The 19,332-nt window shown below is 44.0% G+C and overlaps 1 pseudogene; it reads right to left on the reverse strand.

Annotated features, from left to right (window-relative positions):
• The window catches only part of LOC141171684 (formyl peptide receptor 2-like), a 36,631-nt pseudogene extending 20,531 nt beyond the window's left edge, over positions 1-16,100 (reverse strand).
• Positions 16,101-19,332: the final 3,232 nt, after the last annotated feature.

Consider the following 19,332-nt stretch of genomic DNA (forward strand, 5'->3'; position numbering starts at 1 on the left):
TCTTGGGTTAGGATTGGGCTAGGGTTAGGGCTGGGTTTGGGGTTAGGGCTGGGTTTGGGGCTAGGGTTGTGCTGGGGCTAGGGTTGTGCTGGGGCTAGGGTTGTGCTGGGGCTAGGGTTGTGCTAGGGCTAGGGTTGTGCTAGGGCTAGGGTTGTGCTAGGGCTAGGGCTGGGGTTGGGATTTTTTTCAAAAGTAAGAAAAAAAGATGACGATATGGTGACTAGTGTTGAGAGCAAGTGCTCGCTACTTGAGTTTGCATCGGGTGCTCTGGTATTCATTGAGTATCGTGGGTATTTGAGTGACATGCTCGAGTCTCTGCCCCATATGCTTCGCGGCCAAAAAACTTTACGGGGATTGCCTGCCATGCACGAGCGATCCCCGCATGTTTTTTTTTGGGTGTCCAATAACCGTGAAACATGCGGAGCAGGGACTCGAGCATGTCACTCAAGCACACGCTGTACATGGTGCATACCTGAGTACCCGATGCAAACTCAAGTAGCGAGCACTTGCGCTCAAGAATAATGACAACTTATTCAATATGATGACCTAATGTAAACTAATTCTGTGCCGTAACTCTGGGTTCAAAATGTTCACTATACACCTTAATAAAATCCTTGAGGGGTATAGTTTCTAAAATGGGGACACTTGTGGGGGAGCTCCACTGTTTAGGCACATCACGGGCTCTCCAAACGCGACATGGTGTCCGCTAACAAACTGAATGGAAAATCGGCTCAAATTGTTAGCGAACGCCATGTTGCGTTTGGAGAGCCCCTGTGTGCCCAAACATTGGAGCTCCCCCACAAGTGACCCCATTTTGGAAACTAGACCCCCCAAGGCACCTTTCTAGTTGCATAGTGAGCACTTGGAACCCCCAGGTGCTTCACAAATTGATTCGTAATAATGAAAAAGTGAAAAAAAAACCCACTTTTTCATTTTTATGAATCAATTTGTGAAGCACCTGGGGTTCCAAGTGCTCACTATGCATCTAGATAGGTGCCTTGGGGGGTCTAGTTTCCAAAATGGGGTCACTTATGGGGGAGCTCCAATGTTTGGGCACACAGGGACTCTCCAAATGCAACATGATATCCGCTAACAAATTGTCGGCTCAAATTGTTAGCGGATATCATGTTGCATTTGGAGAGTCCCTGTGTGCCCAAACATTGGAGCTCCCCCACAAGTGACCCCATTTTGGAAACTAGACCCCCCAAGGCACCTATCTAGATGCATAGTGAGCACTTGTAACCCCAGGTGCTTCACAAATTGATTCATAAAAATGAAAAAGTGGTTTTTTTTTCACTTTTTCATTATTACGAATCAATTTGTGAAGCACCTGAGGGTTCCAAGTACTCACTATGCATCTAAAAAGGTGCCTTGGGGGGTCTAGTTTCCAAAATGGGGTCACTTGTGGGGGAGCTCCAAAGTTTGGGCACAGAGGGGCTCTCCAAACGCAATGTGGTGTCCGCTAACAATTTGAGCCGATTTTCCATTCAATTTGTTAGCGGATACCATGTTGCATTTAGAGAGTCCCTGTGTGCCCAAACATTGGAGCTCCCCCACAAGTGACCCCATTTTGGAAACTAAACCCCCCAAGGCACCTATCTAGATGCATAGTGAGCACTTGGAATCCCAGGTGCTTCACAAATTGATTCATAAAAATGAAAAAGTGGTTTTTTTTTCACTTTTTCATTATTACGAATCAATTTGTGAAGCACCTGGGGGTTCCAAGTGCTCACAATGCATCTAGAAAGGTGCCTTGGGGGGTCTAGTTTCCAAAATGGGGTCACTTGTGGGGGAGCTCCAAAGTTTGGGCACACAGGGTCTCTCCAAACAGAACATGGCGTCCGCTAATTATTCAAGCAAATTTTACAATCAAAAAGTCAAATGGCACTCCTTCCCTTCCGAGCCCTGCCGTGCGCCCAAACAGTGTTTCTTCCCCAAATTTTGGGTATCTGCATGCCCAGGGGAAATTGCACAACAAATTTTGGGGTCCATTTTTTCTTGTTACCCCTGTGAAAATAAAAAAATTTGGGTCTAAAGTAACATTTTTGTGAAAAAAGTTAAATGTTCATTTTTTTCTTCCACATTCAAAAAATTCCTGTGAAGCACCTGGAGGGTTAATAAAGTTCTTAAATGTGGTTTTGAGCACCTTGAGGGGTGCAGTTTTTAGAATGGTGTCACTTTTGGGTATTTTCTGTCAAAAAGACCTCTCAAAGTGACTTCAAATGTGATGTGGTCCCTAAAAAAATGGTTTTATAAATTTTGTTGGAAAAATGAGAAATCGCTGGTCAACTTTTAACCCTTATAGCTCCCTAACAAAAAAAATTTTGGTTCCAAAATTGTGCTGATGTAAAGTAGACATGTAGGAAATGTTATTTATTAACTCTTTTGTGTGACATATCGCTCTGATTTCAGGGCTTAAAAATTCAAATTTTGAAAATCGCAAAATTTTCAAAATTTTCGCCAAATTTCTGTTTTTTTCACAAATAAACGCAAGTGATATCGAAGAAATTTTTCCACAATCATGAAGTACAATATGTCACGAAAAAACAATCTCAGAATCAGGGTGATCCGTTGAAGCGTTCCAGAGTAATTACCTCATAAATTGACAGTGGTCAGAATTGTAAAAATTGGCCCGGTCATTAACGTGCACACCACCCGCGGGCCTTAAGGGGTTAAATCCATTTACAAGGATCTATTGGAGGGCAAGTCTCATGCCAGCAGCCACGTAATTCCAGCTCCAGTAGCGTCCACTAAAGCTGCTGCAGTTAAAAAGCTTTTATAAGGATCGAGCTCGGCTGTCCACTGCAAGGCATCCTACTGCCAGTTCCAGCCCCTATGCCTTGGGGTGCCTCCTGATGCTCTTCACTGAGTATCCCGTGGTCCCGAAGCATTTCCTTTGAAAAAATTAAGTGTCCAAACTACAGGTGGTGTAGCTTGCTCAACAGCCGGGATAATCCGCTGACTAGCAGACACTGCTACTAGGCACAAAGTATTTCCTGGGCTAGATGCAGTTAAAAATTTGTAATTAGATACTCTCATTGGATGCTGAGAAAGCATTCCATAGAGTCTCCTGGCATGCCATATATGATTCTCTTAAAAAGCTTGGGGTAGGGGTCTAGGGGACCCTTTTATAGCCAAAATCACGGCCCTGTATCGCAATACGTCACCTAGGCTGAAGATAAATGGAACTGTATTACCCTGAGGGCTCGGTTGCTACAGAGGTATTGCACCTCACCCAGAGGTGTGATATCTCACTCTCAGGTAAGGATGGAGTGTGGATCAGGACCCGACACCTGCATGCATTACACCACATTGCCGTGGGGCAGGGCGACCAATATGCCCCTGAGATGGGCACGACAGTCCCTGTCCCTGGCTGGAGTGGGGGGAGGGAACACTGAGGAAGGGGAACCCTGTAGTGCAGGAGCAGGGAGGAAGCAGTTCCTGGGTGCATTGAGAAAGGGAGTATAAAAGGTGGGCACCATCTTAGTTCAGTGCAGAGAAGTCTGAGCAGGAGTGGCAGGGAGCAGGGGCTCTGCATGAGCTCTGCTCCGGAGGCAGGCCTAGTAACAGAGGCCCAGGCCTGGAAGAGGGAGAAGGAAGGAAGAGGAGGGGAGAAGGCTCCAGGAACGAGGAACGAAGGGATCCCAGGGGTGCGGACGGGCGAGTCGCCACCGCACGCCCGAATCCACCTGCGTGGAGGGGTCAGGCCAAAGGGGGAGACCGGTCCCCGAAACTAGTGGACGCAGGAAACGACCCTCAGCTAGAAACAGGAGGCTGTGACATTTTATGTGGCGCAGCCCCTCGCTACACCCGCTAGGAAGGCACCACATAGGGTCAGGGAAACTGGCGCCAAGTTTACCAAGAGGAGTCCCGAGGCAGCCGGACAGAAGGGTTGGTAAGAAAGGCCAGACAAAGGACACACAAAGGGGGTCCTGTGAAGCGCTCCAAAGTTATCTGGGAGTTGTCTGAGCCCCTCACCTGGTGAGCACAGTACGACGTGGGCAGCCGTTACCTGCAGACGTGGTCTGGATATTAAGAACTGTGAGTAAAGGCCCTGGACTGCATCACTGACTCCGTGTCGTTACTGCTGCTGCCCTGCACCATCACCCCCATCCTCCGCATACGCTGCCCTGAGGCTATACTTATGCTACGCTCTGCTGCACCCACAACACCAGCCTCAGCGGTCTGCCCTGCAGCGGCGGTTTACTCTGACCGCAATCCACGGGTGGCGTAGTCGGACATTTAAACATCAAAACCACATAAATAGTTCCGCCACTGGTTTGACCACCCTGAGCCACGGAACCGGGTCGCCGCCACGAAGACTACAACCACCAGCATCCACCAAAAAGGGTCCGGCTCCGGGTGTCCCAAGGCCCAGGGGGTGCATCAGAACATTTTCATCACCTTTCACAATCACCAATGGGACAAGGCAGGGATGTCCTCTGTCCCCTCTCTTATACATCCTAGTGACGGAGCACCTGCTCTCATCAATTCGCCATAACCCCAATATTAGGTGGATTGAGGTGGGAGGCACCGAGTACAAGTGCTCTCTATTTGCTGATGATGTCCTAGTATATATCACTCAATCACATATATCCATCCCTGCTGTTATGGCTGAAATAGATCACTTTGTTACATGGTCAAATTTTAAAATCAATGCAGCGAAGTCTGAGGCCCTCGATGTCTCCCTCCCCAAATCCATATAGGATTCCATCCAGTCCAACTTTCCCTTTGCCTGGCTCTCACAGGGTATCAAATACTTAGAAATTCCTATTCATAGAGACCTCTCCCATCTATGTTATCTTAATTTTGGGCCCTTTATTGAACAACTCCATACAGACCACGGTTGGCAAGTTAGAACTGTAAGATTCACTACGTGAACCACTGGTGTTCTGTGGAAAAGCACATGTACACTGTGTTCCAAATTATTATGCAAAAAGTGTTTAGGAGTGATAAGGGAAGAATTTGTTTGTTTGTCAGTTAAACTCATTGATGGTGATGTGTGTCAGGGCTCTTTATATCACTGTAAGCAATTGCAGACACCTGTGCTAATTAGTTTGGCAGGTGTGTCCAATGAAAGGCAAGACTACTTAAGAAGGCTGTCTCACATTATTAAGCAGCCTACATTTTCTGCCAAAATGGGAAAGAAAAAGGATATGTCGGCTGCTGAGAAGCAACAAATTGTGAAGTGTTTAGGTCAAGGCATGACTACAATCAACATTGTGCAATAATCAGGATGAAGTGTCTTGGCAATCAAGAAGTAGGTAGCTGATTCACAGTACACACGTGTGCGTGCTGATAAGGGCAAATTGAGGACTCTTTCCTACAGGCAATTACGTCAGGTTAAAAAAGCAGCGGCAAAAATACCTTGTCATAGCAGCAGACAAGTTTTTGAAGCTGCTGGTGCCTCCAACGTCCCCCGAACAACAGGATGCAGGGTCCTTCAGAGGTTTGCAGCTGTGCATACGCCATCCTGTCGACCTCCTCTATCCACTTCACACAAGCAGAAACGGCTCAAGTGGGCTAAACATTACATGAAGACTGATTTCAAAACTGTTCTGTTCACGGATGAGTGGCGTGCAGCGCTCGATGGTCCAGATGGATGGAGTGGAGGATGGCTGGTTGATGGACACCCCACGCAAACACGGCTACAGCGCCAACAAGGAGGAGGTGGAGTAATGTTTTGGGCTGGAATCATGGGGAGAGAGATTGTCGGCCCCTTTAGGATCCCTGAAGGCGCTAAAGATGAACTCCATAATGTACGTGGATTTTCTCAAACAGCACTTCCTGCCATGGTTCAAGAAGAAGAACCGTGTATTTCACAGCAAGATCATTTTTTTGCATGATAATGCACCATCTCATGCTGCACATAAAACATCTGCATCTCTGGCTGATATGGGCATAAAAGGGGACAAACTTATGGTGTGACCCCCATGCTCCCCTGACCTCTACCCCATTCAGAACCTCTGGAGCATCATCAAAAGGAGTGTCTATGATGGCGGGAGGCAGTTCACATCTAAGCAACAGCTCTGGGAGGGTATTCTGTCCTCGTGCAAAACAATTGAAGTAGAAACCATCCAAAACCTGACAAATTCAATGGACGAGAGAGTTCAGAAGCTCCTTTCGAACAAGGGGTCCTATGTGAAAATGTAACATCACCTAGAATAAAGTTTTGAGTTGAAAACTGTTTGATTTCAGTTTCTAATAACCTGCTAATGCTTATAATTTCAAAAATGACCATTTTTTTGGTCTTTATTAAAATGAAAAGGTTGATCGAAAAGTTTGGGGGATCTAAGAGTGTGGCAACCCAGTAGTCATGATTACTTCGAATTCTGACAATATGAGGGTCATGTTGCAGGTAGTGCAGCAAGAAGGCACTTATGTGTCTTGCGCATCTCGGAGCCCCAAAATTATTTTCCGGGCTAGATGCAGCTAAAAATTATTATTCATTTTAAATCTGGTGGAGCTTAGTTTAGATGGCCTAATAGGATCAGTGCTGCACACTGCTACAAAGCCCAAATTATTTTCCAGCCAAGATACAGATAAACATGATTAGTAATTTTAAATCTGGTGGAGCTTATTATGGATGGCCTAATAGAATCAGTGCTGCACACTGCTACAAAGCCCAAATTATTTTCCAGTCAAGATACAGATAAACATGATTAGTAATTTGAAAGCTTAAAATGGTTGGTAGGGTGATTTTAACCAATCATCAAGCTTTTACTTTCCCCAGGATGACACAGGGGTAGAAAAGTCGTTTCGGATTCATGATTTGTTCATCTTTATGAACGTGAGTCTGTCTACATTATCAGTGGAGAGCCGCGTGCGCTTATCTGTCAGCACACCACCAGCAGCGCTGAACACACGTTCAGACAGAACGCTGGCTGCGAGGCATGACAAGATCTCCAAGGCGTAAGTGGCTAGCTCCAGCCATTTATCCAGATTGGAAGCCCAAAAAGAGCAAGGGTCCAGTGACACAGTCATGGCTTCAATGTTTACTTGGAGATACTCCTGTACCATCGTCTCTAGGCGTTGACTATGTGTCAGACTTCTTGTCTCCTGTGGCCTTGCAAAGGATGGACTAAAAAAGTGGTGAAATGATTCCGCAAAGTTGATGTTACCAGCAGATACTGTGGTTCTGTTACGGTTTGAGTGCTGAACACTTGACGGTCCCACGGATGGCAAGTTGGAACTGTGAGATTCACTACGTGCACCACTGGTATTTTGTGGAAAAGCACATGTAAGATTCTGCAACAGTCTCTGCTGATACTCCTGCATGCGTGCATCCCTTTCTATGGCAGGAATAATTTTGGCAAATTTACTTTTGCACCGGGGATCTAACAGTGTGGCAACCCAGTAGTCAGGATTATTTCTAATTCTCACAATTCGAGGGTCATGTTGCAGGTAGTGCAGCAAGAAGGCACTCATGTGTGTTGCGCATCCAGGAGCACCAAGTCCCTGTTGTGTTGGTGGCGAGGTAACAATCATGCTTCCTTCCTCTGTCCTCTCCCCCCCAACCTCGCACAACAGAAATGTGATTAAGGTCTCCCTCATCTGATGAGTCTTCCATCAGTTCGTCCTCCACTTCTTCCTGGGCTCCTGCACCTTCCTCACTAGTTTGGCTGCTACCATGCGCCCTGGTAAAACCATATCCCCCACCCTCACATGCCTGCCGCCTTGGTGCTGCCGACCGTCTGGACCTTGCAGATGTTAGCCCTTCCGCATACAACTCCTCCTCCTCTACTTCCTCCACCTCCTCTTGTGCCATCACCTGACTCCGAATTCTGTTTAACATGTGCTCCAGCATGTAAATCACCGGAATAGTCATGCTGATAATGGCATCGTCAGCACTAAACATCTTCGTCGCCATTTCAAAACTGTGCAGAAGGGTGCATAGGTCCCTGATCTGAGACCACTCCTCCAGCCTGATTTGCCCCACCTCTGGATCTTGTTGGCCCAGGCTATATGTCAGAACGTATTGCACCAGGGCTTGTCGGTGCTGCCACAGTCGCTGCAACATGTGCAGAGTTGAATTCCACCGGGTAGGCACATCGGATTTTAGCCGATGAAGTGGCAGGCCCAACGACTTCTGTAGAGATGTAAGTCGCTGAGCTGCGGGATGCGAACGGCGGAAGTGAGCACACAGCGACCGTGCCCTCTGCAGAAGCCCATCTAGTTTGGGATAGTGGGCTAAAAATTGCTGGACAACCAGGTTCAACACGTGAGCCATACAAGGCACGTGTGTGACATTGCCCCGGCGAAGGGCCGCACCCAGGTTTGCAGCATTGTCGCACACAGCCTTCCCTGGTTTCAGGTCCAGTGGAGACAACCATTCATGAAATTGGTTCTCCAGAGCTGACCACAACTCCTCAGCTGTGTGACTCACATTTCCCAGACATTTCAAAGTAAAAACCGCCTGATGACGTTGAGCCCTACTGCCAGCATAGTAAGGAGGTGTGCAGGATCCCTTCTGCGCAGTTAGAAAGCTTGTAGCATGACCAGACAGGCTTTGGGTGCAGGTGGAAGACCGAGAGGAGGTTGAGGAGGCAGAAGCAGTGGAGGAACTTTGACATAAAGAGGATTGACGCACAACTCGTGGGGACGGCAAGACTTGGACAGCAGCCCCTTGTCCTGCAGTCACCATAGTTACCCAGTGCCCAGTCAGCGACATGTAACGCCCCTGTCCATGCCTACTCGTCCAAGTGTCTGTGGTGAAATGCACCCTGTCACACACAGAGTTTCTCAAAGAAGCGGTGATGTTGTGTGCGACATGCTGGTGGAGCGCAGGCACACCTTTCTTTGAGAAGTAGTGCCGACTGGGCATCTGGTACTGGGGCACTGCGACGGACATAAGGTCTCGAAAATCCTCTGTGTCCACCAGGCGGAAAGGCAGCATTTCTGTAGCCAAGAGCTTGCAGATGGTGAAATTCAACCTATTAGCTTTCTCATGGCTAGGAGGAAATGGTCTTTTACTTGTCCACATCTGAGGGACCGAGGGCTGGCTATTGTGCTTAGACGGGGTTGATAAGGGTGTCCCCGGCAAACTGCCGGTCTGTGAGGAAGATGCAGGCGGACATGTTAGGTTGCCTTGATCCAAAGGTGGTGCTATCGATGTCGGACAGCGCTCAACACCAGCTGGTGTTACCACCTCCAAAGAAAATGATGACCTGCCAATCACGCTGGCTGTTGCGGGTAAAGAGGTGGCAGGTCTGCGCCCCAAAACAGGTGTGACTGCTGTCCCCCCAGTCACAGAGGATGAAGAGGCCGCGGATGCACAAGATATGGCAAAAGGTGGTTGGCCCGGCCGGCTAGGCCGCATTGTAGCACACTGAGCTTCCCACTGCAACTTATGCTTCATGTCCATGTGCCGGTTCATGCATGAAGTACTCAAACTATGTATTTTTTGGCCTCTACTTAGCTTTTGCTGACAAATGTTACAGATAACACGAGTTGGGTCATCTTTATCGATCTGAAAAAATGCCCAGGCTATGCAAGGCTTAGCACCCATGCGACCTGAAGGTCCACCACGACTTGTGGTGAGAGGCAGAGTTGTGTTTGAGGATGCAGTTGTTGACGTTCTTCCAGTACTACGTCTCTGTCCAGGAAGGCGCAACCTGACCTCGTCGTCACTAGCATCTTCCTCCACCTCCTCTGCTGACCTCATCTCTTGGCTGACTGTGGGTTGACAGTAAGTGGGATCTCCAACCTCATCATCATCACACTGTGCGTTATCACACCCGTCGTCCTCAGAGCCAACCTGTTCCTGCCCTGACAAAAAACTAAAGTTGTCGCTCCAATCAGGTATTTGAGTCTCATCATCGTCTTCCTCATTGTCTCCACCAACAGGAGTTACAGTTTGGGAATGAGGGTCTACATTATGGTCAGAACCTTCTGCGTCTGGTCCTGGATCCGACTCATAAAGATTCTGGGCATCAGTGCAGATCATTTCCTCGTCTGGATTCACAGAAGCGCTGTAGTCGACCTCTGATTCCCAGGCTATAGTATAAGTAAACAGCTCTGCAGACTCAACCATCTGTTCTACCTCATACTCAGACGGGCAGCTGGAGATTTGGGAGCTGTGAGGAAGCAAGTGCGATTGGGGTGACACCTTTGAGGACTGGAGTATTTGTGATGTTGAAGTTGATGTGGAGGAGAGCCCACTTAAAGGAGCACTTGATATCCGTTGAAGCACCTGCTGTTTTTGTGCCTCATCTGGAATTTGTAGCGATTGGCGTGGCCGTAAGAAAGGGATCTTATCACATTGTCCGCTAAAAGAAGTAGACAATTTAGTTTGGCTGGAAGATGGTCTTTCTTCTGCAGATGTTACTATTTCTTTAACACCTACCGCACGGACACAACCTTTTTTCCCCTTCCCAACACGCCTATTCCCCTTTCCACCAGCAGCAGGCCTTTTTCCACTCATTTTGGTGGTTAACTAATTCACAACTCTGGAGTTGTTTGCACCAAAAAACAATGGATGGGAACCGAGCAGAGCTGAGTGGCCAAACTGTGGTATTAGGCCAAAACTATTGGCTGGGTTAGATGCAGAAAAAAATTATATTCAATTTGCAACCTGATGGAGGTCAGTATAGATGGACTAATAGAACAAGTCCCACACACAGCTAGAAGCCCAAATATTTTTTCAGAGGTAGATGCAGAAAAAAAATATATTCAGTTTGCAACCTGATGGAGGTCAGTATAGATGGACAAATAGAGAAAGTCCCACACACTGCTAGAAGGCCAATTAGTTTTTCAGAGCTAGATGCAGACAAAAATTATTTTTAATTTGCAACCTGATGGAGGTCAGTATAGATGGACTAATAGAGAAAGTCCCACACACTGCTAGAAGGCCAAATATTTTTTCAGAGCTAGATGCAGAAAAAAATTATATTCAGTTTGCAACCTGATGGAGGTCAGTATAGATGGACTAATAGAGAAAGTCCCACACACAGCTACAAGCCCAATATTTTTTCAGAGGTAGATGCAGAAAAAAAATATATTCAGTTTGCAACATGATGGAGGTCAGTATAGATGGACTAATAGAGAAAGTCCCACACACTGCTAGAAGGCCAAATAGTTTTTCAGAGCTAGATGCAGACAAAAAATTATTTTTAATTTGCAACCTGATGGAGGGCAGTATAGATGGACTAATAGAGAAAGACCCACACACTGCTAGAAGGCCAAATATTTTTTCAGAGCTAGATGCAGAAAAAAATTATATTGAGTTTGCAACCTGATGGAGGTCTGTATAGCTGGATTAATAGAACAAGTCCCACACACTGCTACAAGCCCAATATTTTTTCAGAGGTAGATGGAGAAAAAAAATATATTCAGTTTGCAACCTGATGGAGGTCAGTATAGATGGACTAATAGAGAAAGTCCCACACACTGCTAGAAGGCCAAATAGTTTTTCAGAGCTAGATGCAGACAAAAAATTATTTTTAATTTGCAACCTGATGGAGGTCAGTATAGATGGACTAATAGAGAAAGTCCCACACACTGCTAGAAGGCCAAATATTTTTTCAGAGCTAGATGCAGAAAAAAATTATATTCAGTTTGCAACCTGATGGAGGTCAGTATAGATGGACTAATAGAGAAAGTCCCACACACTGCTAGAAGGCCAAATAGTTTTTCAGAGCTAGATGCAGACAAAAAATTATTTTTAATTTGCAACCTGATGGAGGTCAGTATAGATGGACTAATAGAGAAAGACCCACACACTGCTAGAAGGCAAAACAATTTTTCAGAGCTGGATGCAGAAAAAAATTAGATTCAGTTTGCAACCTGATGGAGGTCAGTATAGATGGACTAATAGAACAAGTCCCACACACTGCTAGAAGCCCAAATATTTTTTCAGAGCTAGATGCAGAAAAAAATATATTCAGTTTGCAACCTGATGGAGGTCTGTATAGATGGACTAATAGAACAAGTCCCACACACAGCTAGAAGCCCAAATATTTTTTCAGAGGTAGATGCAGAAAAAAATTATATTCAGTTTGCAACCTGATGGAGGTTAGTATAGATGGACTAATAGAACAAGTCCCACACACAGCTAGAAGCCCAATATTTTTTCAGAGGCAGATGCAGAAAAAAAATATATTCAGTTTGCAACCTGATGGAGGTCAGTATAGATGGATTAATAGAACAAGTCCCACACACAGCTAGAAGCCCAAATATTTTTTCAGAGGTAGATGCAGAAAAAAATTATATTCAGTTTGCAACCTGATGGAGGTCAGTATATATGGACTAATAGAACAAGTCCCACACACAGCTAGAAGCCCAAATATTTTTTCAGAGGTAGATGCAGATAAAAATTATTTTTAATTTGCAACCTGATGGAGGTCAGTATAGATGGACTAATAGACCAAGTCCCACACACTGCTAGAAGGCCAAATATTTTTTCAGAGCTAGATGCAGAAAAAAATTATATTCAATTTGCAACCTGATGGAGGTCAGTATAGATGGACTAATAGAATGATGCTATGCCCAAAAGATTTTACTTCACTAAGTGCAATAAAAAAATTGGTATTCTATACACAGGTGGTATATCTTGCAACACAGATAGGCTACTCCACTGACTAACACACTCTGCAATAGGCCAAAAAGGATTAGCTTTGCTAGATTCAGCCAAATGCTGTGAAAAAAACTTGCACAGCACTGGCACAGACCTGCCTGGCAAAAACTGATAGGAACTGATGTAACCTAGTCCTGAAAAGGACTGCAATTACAATTAGTCTTTACTCCCACAATCTATCTATTTAAGAGCACAGACCTGCCTGATAAAAGTCGTAGGAAATGCTGTAACCTAGTCCTTAAAAGGACTGCAATCACAACTATTCCCTACTCCCAAGCTATCTGTAGATTTGTTCGAAAATTGGCTTGAAATTAACAAGGTATAGCGCACACAGCAACAGCGGTGCCGTCTAACACGCAGCTGCAGCAGTGATAAAATGGTGGCGACGGGGAAAATGGCTGGGTCTTATAGGGCAAGGACATGTGATATACACTGCCAATGACACATGCCCTTGCTTGTGTGAAAAAAAGCACTTCGCTCCGTGTGTGCGCTGCTGATAGGCTGAGAGATTGCACCTCCCCACTGTAAATGCGGGAAAGAGAAAAAAAAATGGAGATCTTCATTATTCCTGCAGAGATCCATCCCCTGCCCCTCCCCCCGCCCCGCTGTACATTCAAACTGCGTATTAACATTAATTTTCATCATTACTGAGAAAAAATCCAGTTATGATTTTGGTGCACGAACAGTTATCGAACAAAACCTCAAACAGCCGAATTTTTCTCAAATCGTTCATGTTCACCAAACGGCTCGAACACCGCCCAAAACAGCTCGAATTTGAGATTGGCGAACAATTCGAGTTGAACAACGCTCATCTCTACATACCACTAAACATTATATGAATCAGAGAGACCATATCTATTTTCAAAACCCCAAAGTAACATAATCAAAACACCATATGTTAGACTAAAAAAGATCAATGCTTTATTTATATATTTTTTTTTAAAAAAGATAACACATAGGTATAAATAACATGTGTGAAAGGACATAATATGGGCATGTGAGGCAGCAAGGGGTAGATAAAGAGACAGCTGGTATCCAATTCACATTGGACCTATAATAGGTCACATAGTCCAACCCATACAATACATAAGTCACAAAAAATATGTGCAGAAAAAGCTATAGAAAAAGTTATAATGACATAGATCAAGTGACCTGTAACAAGTCACAGTATAGACAACCATCAAAAGTTTTTTCAGCAACACATAAAGTACAAGCATCACATGGAAAGGGTTAAGTAAGGCATACTTAGTGAAAGTAAACAGATAACCAGCAGTGTCAGGGGAGACCCCGACACAGCTGGTATCAAATTCACATTGGACCTATAATAGGTCACATAGTCCAACCCATACAATCCATAGGTCACAAACAATGTGTGCAGAAAAAATTCTAGAAATAGTTATAATGACATAGATCAAGTGACCTGTAACAAGTCACAGTATAGACAACCATCAGAAGTTTTTTCAGCACACATAAAAAGTACAAGCATCACATGGAAAGGGTTAAGTAAGGCATACTTAGTGAGAGTAAACAGATAACCAGCAGTGTCAGGGGGCGTGGTGGGATGTGTGTGGATACAGGGCCTCTTATATATACATGGGTCAAATGTGAAGCAATCAGTTACTGACCAATAACGGCGCATGTCACCGCATAACAGCAGACATTGGTGGCAGCGGCATGGTCTCAGGCGGTGCCCAGGAAGAGGGGAACTCCCCCACTGATGTCACATATTCCGGGGCGCTGCCCACCTGAGACCGCGTCGCGGCCACATGACCGCAGCATCCGGTGCATGTGCACAAGGTCGAACCACAGGAATTGATCGTGAGCATATAAGGAATAAATATGGAGCAGGACAGCCATTGTCTGTCTAGTAAGAAGTAGGCTCAGCTCGAGAGACAGCTTTGTACTTTCTTTAGCCACCTATGATAAACAAGTCCACCAAATTTTGTAAAGGAGTTAAATTATTATTTAATTATTGAAATATTTGACTAAAACAAAAAAAAAATCAATATATGACGGCCTATAAGGATAAAATATTGTTTTGTTCCTGTTTAACCCTTGGAATCATTTTAACTTGGGTTCATAACTGCATGGAGAAGTTGGTGATTCGACAGGAGAAAAAAAAGAAAACATAAAGATCAAATAAAAATAAGGAATTGAACAAAACAAATAAAGCCAATTTTAACATATAAATTCAGTAAAGAGCTGCTAGATTCCAGGAATCACTTTCTATGTTGAGATCGGAGCTTTATCTAGATCCCATTTAATAGACAATGTACCAGAAATCTAATGAGCTGCCAACACCTGGTGATATAAGGAGAAACTTTTTCTGAATCCGATAACAAGCAGTAAGACACTTACAACATTGTGCCGTAGTATAGATAAGTGCTACTGGAAAGCAAATACTTGTGGATTCAAGTTATGATGGCCAAAAAAGCTATTGTGACACGAGACCATTGCAATTTAATTAAAAACGGTAAACATTTTCTTGTTGAATTAATTTAAAAATTAATCGAAATCTTACCTTAAATGGCTTCCACTCTTTTGAAGAGTAAAGTATTGACTGTTTTGCTTCCTCTTCAGTAGTCGTAGTGATGCAGAGTCTGATAATAATCTGGATGCTCCGTTACAATGTTCTCATGGGGAAGTGTTCTTATGTTTCCTTATCAAGTTATGTAATACTCACCAGTTGGCTAAATATAAGATAACAAATAAAATATAATAAATAAAATATAATTTTACTGTGCAAAACTGTATGTAAAAAGCAAAAATAATTTTTGAATTCACATGCTGAGACCTCGTAGCAGGGCAGGCTTTGTGTGTAGAAGATCTTGGGTGGACTCCAAAGTCTCTCTTGTCACCTCCACCTGCTTGACAAGCTTAGAACATGTTTACCCCAGTCATCTCTAAACCCAATAGTCCTGGCATCTGACAATGTTCAGTACAGAATGTCTGGTGCCCTGACGTTGAAGTATACCACACACTCCCAGTAGTATATCATATTGGCTCATTTTTCCATGGTCTACAGTGTTTTTTCCAGGTTTACTCTTGGGTATGACTGGTTCTCCACAAAGATGCAGATGGTGTAAGAAGCCTTACAAAAAGTGATCTCTGTAAGAAAGTGTTCAAAATGTTCTCCAGGTGGAAGAAAACATTAGTTGTGGGAAATTCATTAAAAGGTTGGCCAATGCAAGCAACTATCAAGCACAAAAGCAATATACTATAAATGTGTAATAGAATAGAAATTCTTATTCCACCTATTAGGAAAATGCACGCCATATTGACAATGTTCAGCACAGAAAAAAAGCCGAGAGTAGTAGAACTTGGGTATCAGTTCTTTGTTGAGAAAGATCCTTGCTTGATGGGATCTGAGCTTAGATATTTAGGGTAGGAACATGGATAAAACATGTCTTTGACAGTTCAAAGCAAGTATGGAGCCAGGCAGGGACTGGCCATCAGTCAGACTGGGAAGTTTCTTGGTGGGCTGCTTACTTAAACCCAGATTATCCACCAAATCTCGTGGTCCCATTGCGCACCACAGACAGTTCTCCCAGTGTGCATAACGAAACTGCTTTGTAACATTGTACAGGCTGGGAGGGCAGAGCTCAAGCTCCTCCAATGTCAAAGCTCTTTACCAATGTCTACAGGTAAATACTGTTTTTGTTGTTTTATTTTTGCTGATAAATTTCATATAAGGAAAGGGGAACCATACACAATTCTTTGCTCTCAATGTCTGCCCCTGACCAGATGTATGCATATTCATATTCCCTAAACTTAGACTTCTATCCTTAAACCTAGTCTATATTAATCTAGGACCTGCAGGACAGGACCTGCATGTGGGCTGTCACGTGGTTGATTTCTACATCAGTGTAGGAGTGCTGTGTTTGAACCATGGCATGAATGTAAAATGCTATATATTTTAATAATTTGTTCATAGTAAAATGCTGTATATGAATTCATACTTTAGGAAAGTAAATAATATTAGGCTGAGGCTGCACGCTGACCTTGTCCAAGAAACACTTTGTATGACCATCGGTCATGATTTGCAGCTTGTAGAAGTGACGGCAATTTTAGTGTATGTGGTTGCGCGACCTCACCGTTTCAGAAGAAAAAAACATCTTTTGGATATCTTGCAATCTGAAATATAGCATTTACTTACATTCTAGTGCCTTGTGGCCAAAATATTACACAATCTTTGGTCTTTGGACACGCGACGTAGCTTCAGTCCAAGTATTGGTGACTTGTAAGCACCTAAAAGAATCATGTTCTCCGTGGCTTCTTTGCACTGGCTTGGCTTTGCAAAAAAATGTGAAACAATATATTTCTTTGAATGGTTGAGCTGGTTTAAATGTTTTTAGTGCCATTACAAAAATAGGAAACACCCATGATCCACCTGTTCTCAACAGCTGCCCTGTTTCTTATCGACAAACTTCAACAGTGATGTCTTTTTGATTATACTGTATGTGACCTACCAAGGGGCTCACCGATATCGTGCTGTCTACCTCGTAATGTCAGCTTATGCAGTGACTGGAAGCATCACTCATGTGCTCTATGGTACTGATGTCACCACTGCATTCTGTCAACAGCAGAGAGGTAGAGCTGGACCTCAGGATATTGAGTATTGATGTGTCTACAATCCTTTGCGCAAATGTAAATTAATCCCTGACAAACTGTTTAAGTGTGTTGAGATAAAGAAAAGCAAATTTTGCATTTCACACTGCTATTTTTCCTTACATGGAGGTATATATTGTATACCAGACATGGGCAAAGTTTTGCCCACAGACCACATCCAATACTCAGGCTATTCCAGTCTGGCCCATGGACTGAGACAGCAAATGGGCTGAAAACAATGGCCCATGCCCTCTGCCGCCTGTCTGCCACTGCCCAATGTCACCACTATATGCATCCTCAGGATGCAGAAAGCGGTGAATACATTGGTGGAGAATGGGGCCTCCTGCTCCTTCTTCCACCAATCAGTGTGTGAGACAACAGATTCGATGATGTCACTTCATCGTGCTGCTGCTGAAATTGAGTGCACAGGAGTTCAGTACAGAGCACCAGGGGAACGGGAGCAAGGTAAGCATTTTTTTTCTTTAAAATATGTATGGGATGTTAACATGTATAAAGGACGCTATGTAGGGGCTCACATTGTGTTTAGGAGGCTCTCTGAGGGCTTATATTATACATAGAGGCACTGTGGAGGTTCACACTGTATATAGAGGCTATGTAAGGGATTATGCTGTATTTGAGGATATGTAGTGGTTAACACTGTATATTGGAGGCAATGTGGGGGCTCCAGCTGTACATTGAAGGCAATGTCAGGGTTCATGCTGTATATAGGAGGCTATGTAGGGGCTAATCCTGTATTTAGAAGGCTATGTTGGTGCTCATGCTGTATATAGGGAGGCTGTGTCAGGGTTCATACTGTATGATTGAGGCTGTGTGGGGGCTCATGCTGTATATTGAAGGCTATGTGGTGGTTAATACTGTATATTGGAGACTATGTGGAGCTCATGTTGTATATTGGAGGCTGTTTTGGGGCTCATTCTGTAAATAGAGTGGTTGCATAGGGACTCATGCTGTATATAGGGGCTGTGTCAGGGGTCATGCTGTACGTAGGGAGGCTGGAAGGGGGCTCATGCTGTATATAGGGAGGTTGTGTAGGGGCTCATGCTGTATATAGGGGGATGTCAGCATACTTAATTCTGCTCAATATTAAGTGATAATATCAATATAAAAATTTCAGGTCATGTGTTAACCCTCAAAAATCTCTCCACATAGCCAAGAAAATATGTCTTTTCATAGTGGCAGCTTAATGAAGGCGAACTCCATCACTAGTGACTGCAATCAGATTGAATTTTATTATGGGAATTTGAAGCTTGGTGTAAGAAAAGATTTCTTTTTATTGTGCTCAAGCAGTCATATGTAGTTATGAGCGAGCATGCTCGTTAATCGAGATTTACGAGCATGCTAGTGTGTTTTCCGAGTATCTTCAGCTTGCTCGGGTTTTAAGTTTGAGTCACTCCATAAGCATGATTAGTGACTGTTTGACTGCTTTAATACATGTGCAGAATTCCTGTTTTTAGGCATTCCTCACATGTATTAAAGCTGTCAAACAGTTGCAAATCATGCACACAGAGTGACTCAAAAATAACACCCGAGCACGCTGAAGATACTCGGCGAGCACCCGAGCATGCTCGCCGAAAGGGTTAACAGAACATGCTCGCTCATCACTAGTCACATGCAAATAAACAGATTATATTTAATTTATATCTCTATAGTTAGTGTACAGATGTGTGAGTCGACTTGAGAATAAATATTCAAACTATCTTAGTCTGGGTTCCAGTTCATCCTAAGTGCCAGTGTTCACTTCTCCACTGACAACTTCTGCCCTTCATTCTGGATGTCTCTGTCATTTATTAGGTTGTTGCAATGTCATTATGTTGGGGGGCATTGTAGAAAGCAAAGGTGCCCAAGATGTGCGGTAGAGGATTACTGATGCAGAAATGAACAGTACCATAGTCTAGTTGCCACAGAGGATGAACTGGATGCCGGACTAGGGTAATTCAAATCTTTTTTGTTCATTTCTACTTTGAAGTAATGGAGTGGAAGTAATGTTTAGTTTCCAGAACATGGAAAATATTCTGTTTTTCTACCACCACTCACTAGTTAATGAACAGGATGATGTTGTGTCTACCAAAGGTGAACAGAGATATTCTAGGGAAGTTTCATACTTTTACCCTGAAATGTAGTATTGGTAA

The sequence above is a fragment of the Phyllobates terribilis genome, unplaced genomic scaffold, assembly GCF_046119375.1.
Source record: "Phyllobates terribilis strain yellow unplaced genomic scaffold, ASM4611937v1 Scaffold_12__6_contigs__length_324123572, whole genome shotgun sequence".
Taxonomy (NCBI): domain Eukaryota; kingdom Metazoa; phylum Chordata; class Amphibia; order Anura; family Dendrobatidae; genus Phyllobates; species Phyllobates terribilis.